The sequence below is a fragment of the Loxodonta africana genome, chromosome 3 (genome assembly GCF_030014295.1).
Source record: "Loxodonta africana isolate mLoxAfr1 chromosome 3, mLoxAfr1.hap2, whole genome shotgun sequence".
Classification (NCBI taxonomy): Eukaryota; Metazoa; Chordata; class Mammalia; order Proboscidea; family Elephantidae; genus Loxodonta; species Loxodonta africana.
In genome coordinates, this window is record NC_087344.1 from 43,593,166 (window position 1) to 43,605,017 (window position 11,852).

The following is an 11,852-nucleotide window of genomic DNA, read 5'->3' on the forward strand; positions in this document are numbered from 1 at the left end:
GAGTTAGAATTTTGGTCTACATTTTTCTCCAGCTCTGTCTGGGACCCTTTATTGTGATCCCTGTCAGAGAAGTCAGTTGTGGTAGCTGGGCACCATCTAGTAGTACTGGACTCAGTCTGGGGGAGGCCATAGTAGTTATGGTCCATTAGTCCTTGGACTAATCTTTCCCTCATATCTTTAGCTTTCTTCATTGTTCCTTGCTTCTGAAGGGGTGAGACCAGTGCAGTATGTTAGATGGTCCCTCACGGGCTTTTAAGACCCCAGACGCTATTTACCAAAGTAGAATGTAGAACATTTTCTTTATAAACTATGTTATGCCCAGTTGTGAGGATTTTTGTTTTATGTTGAGTTATAATCCGTACTGAAAGCTGCAGTCTTTGATCTTCATCAGTAAGTGCTTCAAGTCCTCTTTGCTTTCACCAAGCAAGGTTGTGTCATCTGCATATTGTAGGTTGTTAATGAGTCTTCCTCCAATCCTGATGCCACATTCTTCTTCATATAGTCCAGCTTCTTGGATTATCTGCTCAGCATACAGATTGAATAAGTACAGTGAAAGGATACAAGCCTGACACATATCTTTCCTGACTTTAAACCAAACAATATTCCCTTGTTCTGTATAAACAGCTGCCTCTTGGTCTGTGTACAGGTTCCAAGTGAACACAATTAAGTGTTCTGGAATTCCTATTCTTCGCAATGTTATCCATAATTTGTTATGATGCACACAGTTAAATGCCTGTCATAATTAATAAAACACAGGTAAACATCTTTCTGACATTCTTTGCTTTCATCCAAGATCCATCTGATATCAGTAATGATATCCCTGGTTCCTCGTCTTCTTCTGTAGCCAGCTTAAACTTCTGGCAGTTCTCTGTCAATATACTGCTACACTTGCTTTTGAATGATTTCCAGCGGAATTTTACTTGTGTGTGATATTAATGATGTTGTTGCTGTTGTTAGGTGTGATCGAGTCAGTTCTGACTCATAGCGGCCCTATGCGCAACAGAACGAAACACTGCCTGGTCCTGAGCCATCCTTACAATCTTTGTTATGCTTGAGCTCATTGTTGCAGCGACTGTGTCAATCCACCTTGTTGAGGGCCTTCCTCTTTTCTGCTGACCCTGTGCTCTGCCAAGCATGATGTCCTTATCCAGGGACTGATCCCTCCTGACAACATGTCCAAAGTACGTAAGATGCAGTCTTGCCATCCTTCCCTCTAAGGAGCATTCTGGCCACACTTCCTCCAAGACAGATTTGTTCATTCTTTTGGCAGTCCATGGTATATTCAATATTCTTCGCCAACACCACAATTCAAAGGCGTCAACTCTTCTTTGGTCTTCCTTATTCGTTGTCCGGCTTTCACATGCATATGATGTGATTGAAAACACCATGGCTTGGGTCAGGCGCACCTTAGTCTTCAGGGTGACATCTTTGCTCTTCAACACTTTGAAGAGGCCCTTTGCAGCAGACTTGCTCAATGCAATGCGTCTTTTGATTTATTGACTGCTGCTTCCATGGCTGTTGATTGTGGATCCAAGTTAAATGAAATCCTTGATATTAATGATATTGTTCAATAATTTCCACATTCTGTTGGATCACCTTCAGCACTCTCTAATTCTAACTCACATCCTTATTTCTATACTTATTATTTCCAGCATAAACTGGGAGCTTGTTCAGTATGTAGAATCTCAAGCCCCACCCCAGAACTGCTGAATCAAAATCAGTATTTTAACAAGATCCCTGGGTTATCCACATTGACATTCAAGTATGAGAAGCATTCACTGATCTATAGCCTATAACTCAAGAAATAAGCATTCTATAACGCCCTCTGAACCACCTACCAAGAAAACCAAAAATACCAAACGCGTTGCTGTCGAGTCAATTTCAACTCATAGCGGCCCTATAAGACAGAGCAGAAATGCCCCGTGGGGTTTCCAAGGAGCGGCTGGTGGATTCCAACCACCGAACTTTTGGTTAGCAGCAAAACGCTTAACCACTGGACCACCAGGGGTCCGTGAACCATCTTCATCTACATCATATTACTGCACTATCTTCCTGATCCACAAACCAATCTCCCTGTCTAGGTCTCCTCACAGTCTTCCTCAACTTGTTCATAACAAGCTCCTGTGTGACGTCAGTCAATCATGGTTGTCATTTCTAAAATCTATATGCAGCACAAGAAATGCTTGATGCCCATCAGTGGCTGTCCACTGGCCTTCAAAAAGCCCAGAGTAGTCAGCATGGTTCTAAACAACCTGCTGCCACTGCCTCCTCCAATCTGGCTCACACAACCCCCTCCACCCCACCCACACTTTGTTTTCTCTGCATCAATCATTTCTGACTTTCATCAAGGAATGGATGATACTGGGTTCTCTGCTGCCTCAGGGATTTAAACCCTCATTTTTCCCAACTGAAATACTCTTTAATTCACAACGGTCCCAAATATACGTTTTAGTTCCAACGCATGTTTCTTAATTCTTCATCTGTCTTAAACATCTATAATCATTAAAGGCGGGGGAGGGGGATTATATTTCTCACCATAATCGCAATTTTTGTATGACCAGCAATACTCAACAAAAGACCTGCCTGATGAAGCATGGAAAACAAAGAGGAGCCATTTTAGGCAGGGAAAATTGTGATAAAAAATATGCCCCTTGAAGTAAGAACAAACTTGAATTTGAGGTCAGATACTGCCAGTTAATAGATATTTGTCCATGGGTGAGCTATTTTATTTGTGCAAGACTATTACTCTTGTAAAGTGCGGCAAATACTCCTTACCTCACAGTGTTGTTTTGTGAATAAAATGAGCAGAGCCTGTTCCTTCTGAAATACCTTAATATATGATAAATATACATACAGGCCAACGAGTAATTGAGGACTGATGAGGCGCTCAATGTGACTGCAGTGTGTGCGTGTGCACGTGGGTGTCTGTGTGTTAGGGACTGGTGGCAGATGAGGCCGAAGAATCTGGCTGAGGCCGGACTGTAAAAAAGAAAACAAAAGAATGGGGAGCGCGGTGTGTGGCAAACTAGAGGGGACGGGAGGAGGGCATTTAGATTGAGGCTAACTACCCTGGGCATCCACGAGGCCTGTGACTCTGCATTTTTCACAAACTCCCAGATGAAGTTGCTGGTCTGAGAACTACACTTTGGCTTAGGGAGGATTCATACGATTTCTACCTGTTAATGCACCTAGAGACACAGGTTCACCCCACCTATCGGCCATCTAGAAAGCCGGTGAGGCCGAAGCGGTGGCTGCGACGGCGGCTTCCCCGACTAGAGGAAGTCCCCAGGCTCTGGAAGGGCGAAGAGGCCAGGAGTGCACAGGAGTGCGGGAGCAGCGCCCTTAGACTCCGGGACAGGAGGCTGCGGGGTCACCTAGTACCGAGTCAGGCCGACCGGCGACAAAAGCAAAACTACCTCCCACCGGAGGTGGAATTCCACAAAACCTGCTGTCAATCCGAGGACGCACACTTCCGCTTCCGGTTTCCGGGACGCTTGGTGCCGTAGGGGAGGGATTCCGTGTGCGAATTTAGAGGGCTTTTTTAACTCGTGACCGTAGGGTTCAGTGGCTCCCGTTTGTATTTGGGATCTGGTGAGGGCTGTCCTTATTTCCTTTACAGAGAAAAGCCTAGGTTTTTCTTAAATGCGTATGTGAACTGAAATGCGAATTTCAGTACCCAAAGATACCCCTAGAGAGCCGAGAAAGTTGGTATTTGCATATTTGGCCATTTGAAAAAATTTTACCATGTTCTTTAGAGAAATAATTAGTTTGCTCTTCATAAATATTTCCCTGTCTTTAGAATTGTTAAGTCTCTGGTTTAGCTTCTGTTTCGTAGTTTGTCGTCTCCTGCATATCAGGTGTCTTTCCCTAGGATCAGGGTACGGTCTGCAAACCCAGCCTGATCTCTCCGAGTGCTGAGGACCCTGGAGAGAGGAGTTCTCCAGGGTGAGAGGCAGGAAGACACCAGTCGTTCTGCGGGTCAGTAGGTAGAAGGTGAAGTACCTTTGAAAAAGACAGCTATGAACAGTTTTTACTTTTTTTTCATATATACACGCATATAATAAAGTGCATAATGTGACTAAAGTGTACAACACAATGAATTTTTGCATCTGGATATACGCTGATACAACCTTTGAGATGAAGTTAGGGAAATTTTCCAGCACGCAGGAGGATTCCCTCCTGCCCTTTTCCCAGGTGATATTCACCCTGGGAATAACCAGTGTTCTGACTGTTACTGCCAAAAATAAGATTTGCCCATTCTTGGACTTCATATAATTGGAATAATACTGTATGAAGTGTATTGTGTCTGACTTCATCTAGTCAACATAACGTCCATGAAATTTTATCTATGTTATTGAACGTACCAGTAATTTGTTGTTTTTTGTTGATGTGCTTTATTCCAATGGATGAATATACCACAATTTTTCTTATTTGTTTATTCATTCATTTTATTCTGTTGTTAAAGTTTGTATTGTAACCCAGCATTTGGTCCATCTTGCTGAATATTTAATGAGCACTGACAAAGGGAACCATCCCAAACCAGGCTCTTCTTGGCCTAGCCTGGACTGAAGTCAAGGGAGCAAGTGTGACTCCATCTTCACCCCTATATGCTTGAACTTTAGCTTTAGTATATGAGTGGAATTAAAAAAAATTTTTTTTTTATTGTGCTTTAAGTGAAAGTTTACAAATCAAGTCAGCCTCTCATACAAAAATTTGTATACACCTTGCTGTATACTCCTAGTATACTCCTAATGAGACGGCACACTCCTTCCCTCCACTCTCTATTTTCGTGTCCATTTGGCCAGCTTCTGACCCCCTCTGCCCTCTCATATCCTCTCCAGACAGGAGCTGCCCACATACTGTCTTGTGTCTACTTGATCCAAGAAGCTCACCCCTCACCAGTATCATTTTCTATCCCATAGTCCAGTCCAAGAGTTGCTTTGGGAATAGTTCCTGTCTTGGGCTAACAGAAGGTCTGGGGACCATGACCTCTGGGGTCCTTCTAGCCTGAATTAGACCATTAAGTCTGGTCTTTTTCTAGAATTTGAGGTCTGCATCCCACTGCTCTCCTGCTCCCTCAGGGGTTCTCTGTTATGTTCTCTGTCAGGACAGTCATCGGTTATAGCCAGGCACCATCTAGTTCTTCTGGTCTCAGGATGATGTAGTCTCTGGTTTATGTGGCCCTTTCTGTCACTTGGGCTCATAATTACCTTGTGTCCTTGGTGTTCTTCATTCTCCTTTGCTCCAGGTGGGTTGAGACCAATTGATGCATCTTAGATGCCCGCTTGCTAGCATTTAAGACCCCAGATGCCGAGTGGAAATTTTTAAGAGACATGCTTGCCCCTCTTTTTTTTAAAGTGCGGTTTTTGCTTGCCTTGCCTACACAGGTGTTCCAGGAAGAGAACAAATTGTGGTTAAGCTAAGCTGAGGAATATGTTTATTGTTAGAATAAGCTGATGTTAAATAAAGACAGATTTATAGCTTTTCTGTATCAAAACCCTTTTTGTCCCCTTGAGTATTATAATACTTAGCACTTCTCATTTGTAATCATTCTATTGCTTCAACAAACCCTTTGCTTTTATATTTTCACAGAGCCCACCATCATATTGCCGAAATAACCTAGTTTAACACAGACTGCAGATGTCTAGATGATTTAATGTTCCGGGAAACGTAACTATAGTCAGCAGCCAATTATCAGAAGATATACCCACTTGATTCCTCTGGAAAAATGTTTTTCTGACCCCCCTTATCATACTTGTAATTTTCCACACCCTTGTTCTAACCAGCCCAAATGTCAACCAGTCAGAAGTGTTTTAGCTGTAACTCTCTGCACCCCTGCTGCCTGCAGCAACAGCAGCCAGTGAAGATGAGTTTCCCTGTACCCCCAGCTGCCAGAGGTTGTCTTTGTGAAGCCTTGTCACCGTGTGCCCAAGCGGAACAGTCTGTCTTACCCAGAAGGATTAATTGCCTTCTCAACTTAAGTTGATTTTTCCCCTCTAAATAAATATCTCTTTAATTTGAGTTTTTAAGAGTCTTAGTTTTACTCTTGGACAGCACTTAGAAATAACATGTCGTTTCACAGGACAGATGCATAAGACCCACTAAAGAAGGATTTTAGTAGTCAAGGATACAGTATGTTAAGAGGTGAATGGGGCCAGCGGGCGGAAGTGTACACGATCCGGAGTGAATACCCGAGCACCAGAGGTGTGAGTGGGCCTGTTTTTGGGGGCCTAGGGAATGGTTGCTAATATGAGAGTGTGGTCTGAGCGCGTGCTTTGTGTCATTGAGAGTTTTGACTGTGTCCTGAGGATGAGACTGGCACTGACTAGATGCATAGGCGTGTCAGCTTGCCTGAACTTTGCATGCACATAACTGCGCGTGATTGGAGGTGTGAGCAGCTGCGTACTAGGGGGACTAGTTGAGAACGGGGACTCTGGAGACAGCCTGACTGGAGTTCCTGTCTCTTCCCTGCTCCTCCATTTCCTGGATTCGTGACCGTGGGCATGTCACATCACTTCTCTGGACCTCATTCTCCTCATCTGGAAACTGAGGATAATATTGCACTCACCTCCCAGGGTGGTAGAGCCCTGGTAGCGCAGTGGTTAAACATTCTGCTGCTAACCAGAAGGTTGGAAGTTCGAATCCACCAGCTGTTCCTTGGAAACCTTACAAGGCAGTTCTACTCTGTCCTATGGGGTTGCTATAAATCGGAATCGACTCAATGGCAATGGGTTTTCCCAGGGTGGCTGCCTGGCATTTGCAAATGCTTAATAAATATTAGCTACTAATATTAGTTATGGAGTCCCTGGGTGGTGCAAAGAATTACACACTCGGCTGCTAACCAAAAGGTTGGAGGTTTGAGTCTACTCAGAGTCACCTTAGGAAGAAGGGCCTGGTGACCTACTTCTGAAAGAAAACCCTATAGAGTGCAGTTCTACTCTGAAACACATGGGGCTGCAATGAGAATCTATTCCACGATAACTGGTTTGGTTTGTTGGGGTTTTTTTGTTTTTTACTAATGTTACCGTTTTCTCAGAGTGTGAGTAAGAGCTGTTCTGTGGAGTTGTGTGAAGTCAGAGTTGTATCCGGGAGACAAGTATGAGTGTGTCCTTCCTGGGAGGGGCCCAGCATCCACTGCACACAGTTGGGCTCAGGTCACAGACTCTCCACCTTGGAGTCATTCACCTGCCGGATCAAGGCTTATCTTGTACACCTCCCCCACCATACCTCTGACATGGTGCGTGCATGCATGTGTGTGTGTATGTTTGGGTTCCCTGTGCAGACATGCCCCAAGGTACAGCCATATGTTCTAAACGTTCACCTGGGCCCACACACATGATGACTTGGGCTGGCTCAAGATGGTGGACTACTTTCACACTTTTATGGCAGTGAGTAGACTGTGGGGACTGGTCCCTAGGACTCTCACAGCCCCTCTGAGCCACTCAAATCCCCTGTGGGCCCTGGATATTGGGCTGGGGCAACGCCCAGCCTAGGCTCCTGTGTCCAGGAATGTCCTGCTTGTCCTTCTGGCCCTGACTCCCTGATCCCTGTGCTCATAGTCCACAGTGACATCCAGCATGCAGGAGTGCAGTACATCCTGTATTCGGTAATCTCCGCCCTGCTGGCTGAGCCACCAGCCGCATCATCTGTGTGGAGATCACCTTCGACCAATGGTGGCCCTAGCAGACACAGGCAACAGGGGAGGTCGTGCAAGACCTCAGGCACTAGGGTGAGCCTGCCCTTAGGAAGTGAAAAGAGGAAGCCCAGCCCAACTTCCCTTTCTGCCGCCCTGGATTCTGAGAGTATATCATGCCATGTGCATACTATGCATGCATGTGGTCCTGCCTGTCTGAAATCTCCCTTTATCTGGTGAACTCTTAGGGATCCTGCAAGGCCGTATCTCCAGGGGATCCTCTAGGAAGCCCACTGTGCAGGAGGCCCTCTGTCCCAGATCTGGCTACACTGGCCTGGGGGTGATCCCCCTTCTCCTTCTAGGCCTGGGCATGCCGGGCAGGTCCTCTCATCCCCAGCATCACCCACTCTGGCCCCATCCCTAGCCATGACTGCCGACCCTCACCATGCCCCACCCAGCATAGGGCGCCTGGAGTTTGACAACAGCAACTGGGTGATGAACAATGAGGTGGCCACCCATTATGATGCCATCGTGGACCAGATGATGCTCAGGGTGCACTTTCTGGAGAACACATTCGGCATTGACAGGTGCCCCCACGTAGCCTGGCACATTGACCTCTTCAGCCACTCTGGAGAGCAGGCCTCACTGTTGGTGCAGGTGCTACTCCAGACCTCTCCTAGATCCACCCCCTCGCTCACTCAGACCCTTCCCATGGCTCCTCGAACCAGCCCTTTCACTGGTCCCACACCGACCAGGCTCTACCCCTGGCCTGTTGAAGCCCTGCCCCTTGGCTGAGCTGTGACTCTGGGTCCTTTCCCACTCTAGCTCAAGCCTTTGACCCATCCCCAAGCTGATCAGGCTCAGATGGCTCCACTCCCTCCCTGACCCGTCCGTTGTCACACTCCAGCCCCACATCCCTTGCTATAATCCCAACTTCTCCCCAAGCTTCGTGGCAGGCAGAGGACTGTCTTACTTTTAAACCAGCTCATTACCTGTGCCCTGTCCCATACGTCTTTAGGCTGAGGAAGAAAGAAGGTCTCACTGAGCCAGGCCTCGCCCCTATCCACTGTGACCCAGCGCCCTTTCCTAGAGGGGAGGTGGAGATGGATTCCCGCCCTTTCCTGCTCTCCTGTGGTGGTTCTGACTCTTCCCCAAGCTTGGAAGTGTGCTGGAGACCTCCCTAGTTTCAGCCTTCCTTTCTCCCTGTGCTCTGACCCACCCCTCCCAAGCTGAGTGTGGGCTCAGGTGGTGGTGAGAGATGTGGGCACTGATTCAGACTGCCCTCTCCTGTTTTGTTACCCCCAGATGGGCTTTGATGGCTTCTTCTTGGGGCACCTGGAATATCAAGAAAGTTCAGGAGAAGATGCTGGAAATGGAGCAGGTATGGCAGGCCAGCACTGGCCTGAAGTTCCTGGCCACCAACCTCTTCACTGGTGAGCAGGTGGAGGCTGACCTCATGGGTGTGTGACCTGTGTAGTTTCTGGGCTCAGAGGGCCTTGCACTTGATTTAATGCTCTGCTGTCACTGTCTTGAAATTCTTAATAGTTTATGAACAAGAGCCCAGCATTCTCATTTTGCACCGGGGCTTGCAAATTCCTTAGCCTGCCCTCGGTGGGAGGTGGCAGGCTTTGACCCTAGGTCAGGTCTAAGGTGCTAGGCCACCCCCTGAACCTGTGTGGCCTGCAGGTGTGCTCCCCAATTCATACAACCCACCAGGGGATCTGTGTTGAGACATGCTGTGTGACGACAAGCCCGTGGTGGACAACCCCTGCAGTCCCGAGTATAACACCAAAAAAAAGAAAAAAAACCTTTTTTTTTTCTTTTTTTTGGTGGGGCCGGTCAATTACTCCTGAGGTTGGCTGCTGCTCAGGCAACCCCAGCGTCCCGAGCCTATGGGACACAGCCCAGGCATTTCCTAATACCTCCTTACAACCTCTGAGGAAGGTAATATTCCATTCACCATCACCATGTCCTCCTCCTGGATTTGGACCCCTTCCCCACTGCACATACTCTCCGTGACCACAAGGTGGCCTGGTGTAGTGCCTCCGTGCCTGCATCTGTGTGGTCAGCCCAGGGGAACTCATGAACAACTGCTGGCTATTTTTATGTGTGTGTCCCTTTGCTCCCAAGTCCCATCATCTACTTTTTTTTTAGTAGACTATTTTTTAGAGCAGTTTTAAGCTTAGAGAAAAATTGTACAGAAAGTACAGAGTTCCCATATACTCCCTACCTCCTGCACACCATTTCTCCTATTGCCATCCACTCTTGATCACATGTATACCCAGACATAGCCCGGTGGCCCGGGACACCCTGGCCTAAGGACTGCCCTATCCCACCTGCAGGGCCAGCACTACCACACCAACCACACCATAATGACCATGGGCTCGGACTTCCAATACGAGAATGCCAAGAACCTTGACAAGCTCATCCAACTGGTCAACACCCACGTCAGCAGTGCCTACCCATAGTACCTGTGTGCACATGTGTGCTTGTATCCCTGTGCCTCAAGCCACAGCTATTGGTTCTGTAACAAATTACCACACACTTAATGGCCTAAAACAACAGAAATTTATCGTCTTACAGTTTTGTAGGTGAGAAGTCTAACATGGGTCTCACCAGGCTAAAATCGAGGTGTCAGCAGGGTTGCCTTTCTTTCTGGAGGCTCTAGGAGAGAATCTGTTTCTTTGCTTTTCTAGCTGCTAAAGGCTGCCTGCATTCCTTGGCAGGTAGCCACTTCCTCCATCTTCGAAGCCAGCAACACAGCATGTCTCTGACCCTGCTCTGTCATCACAACTTCTCTCCTGTCCTTTCACGTCTTCTGTCTTCTACTTTAAAAAACCCTTGTGATTACATTGGGCCCAACCTGGATAATCCAGGATAATCTCCCCATTTTTAAGTCAGCTGATTAGCAACCTTACTTCCGTCTGAAATTTTACTTCCATTTCACCATGTGTCTTAGTCTGGGTTCTCTAGAGAAGCAAAACCAGTGAAGCCTATAATATATATATAGAGAGAGAGATTTATATCAAGGAAATGGCTCACATGGTTGTATAGGTTGGCAAGTCCCATGTCTGTGGGTCAGGCTGGAGGCTTCTCCTGACTCACGTAGCTACAGGGCCTAGCGAACCCAAGATCGGCAGATCAGACAGCAGGTCTCTAGCTCACAGGCAGTGGAGGCTGATGAATTCCAAGATCCAGGTAAGCTGCTAGCTCAAATCCTAAGAACCAGAGGTCAGAAGAACAGGAGCCAGCTACAGGGTCCAGAGCAAGCAAAAGCCAGGGAGCTTTGCCAGAAGGCATACCTATATTGGATGCAGGTCACACCCCCAAGGAAATTTCCTGTCAACTGCTTGGCTGTTCATACCAGATGTCATCATGGAAGTGATTAAATTATATCATATCTCATTATGGAGGTGATTACATCATTACATAGCTGCCAAACTACATCATAACTGCCAAAAACCCCTAAAAACCAAAGCCATTGCTGTCTAGTCGATTCCAACTCATAGCTACTCCATAGGACAGAGTAGAACTGCCCCATAGGGTTTCCAAGGAGTGCCTGGTGGGCTCGAACTGCCAACCTTTTGGTTAGAAGCCATAGCTCTTAACTACTACGCCACCCGTGTTTCCTCATAACTGCCAAGTCACTGAGACTTATGGCCCAGCCAAGGTGACACACAACCTTAACCACACCATGTAACCTAGCATACTCACAGATTCTGAGAATGAGGACATCTGTGGGGGGTCGGGGGGTTATTTTATCTCCAGGATGTGTCGGTGCAGCCCTTGTAAGCAGCCTATGACTGTGGTCTTGTCAGCACAGAAACTTGCTCATGTCTCCCATCTAAGATGCCCTTTCTCATCAACCTCATCCTCAGAGTTGTCTACCTCCCCAGTCTCCACGTCCTCACCTCCCCCTCACTCCCACTGCCGTTTCACCAAAACCACCCTAAGTCACCTCACTGAGGACCTTCCAGCAGACATTTCTCAGTCCTTCCTCATGCCCTCATCCCTGAGGAGACTTCAACACCCTTGATCACTTCTTCCTGGAAGTACTATGCCCTTTGGCTGCCAGGATGCCACTCTCTTGGTTTTTCTTCTGCCACTGACTGCTCCTTCGCAGACTATTGTACAAACTCTGGAAATTGACTTTCTGGGTTCAGATCCTGGCTCTGCCACTTACTGCCTTTGTGACCTTGAGTGATGATCTGAAGTGCTC

At 47.1% G+C, this 11,852-nt stretch overlaps 1 pseudogene; it reads left to right on the forward strand.

The window, feature by feature from the left end:
* Window positions 1-6,987: 6,987 nt before the first annotated feature.
* Window positions 6,988-10,101, forward strand: LOC104846184 (lysosomal alpha-mannosidase-like; annotated as a pseudogene).
* The last annotated feature ends 1,751 nt before the right edge of the window (window positions 10,102-11,852 follow it).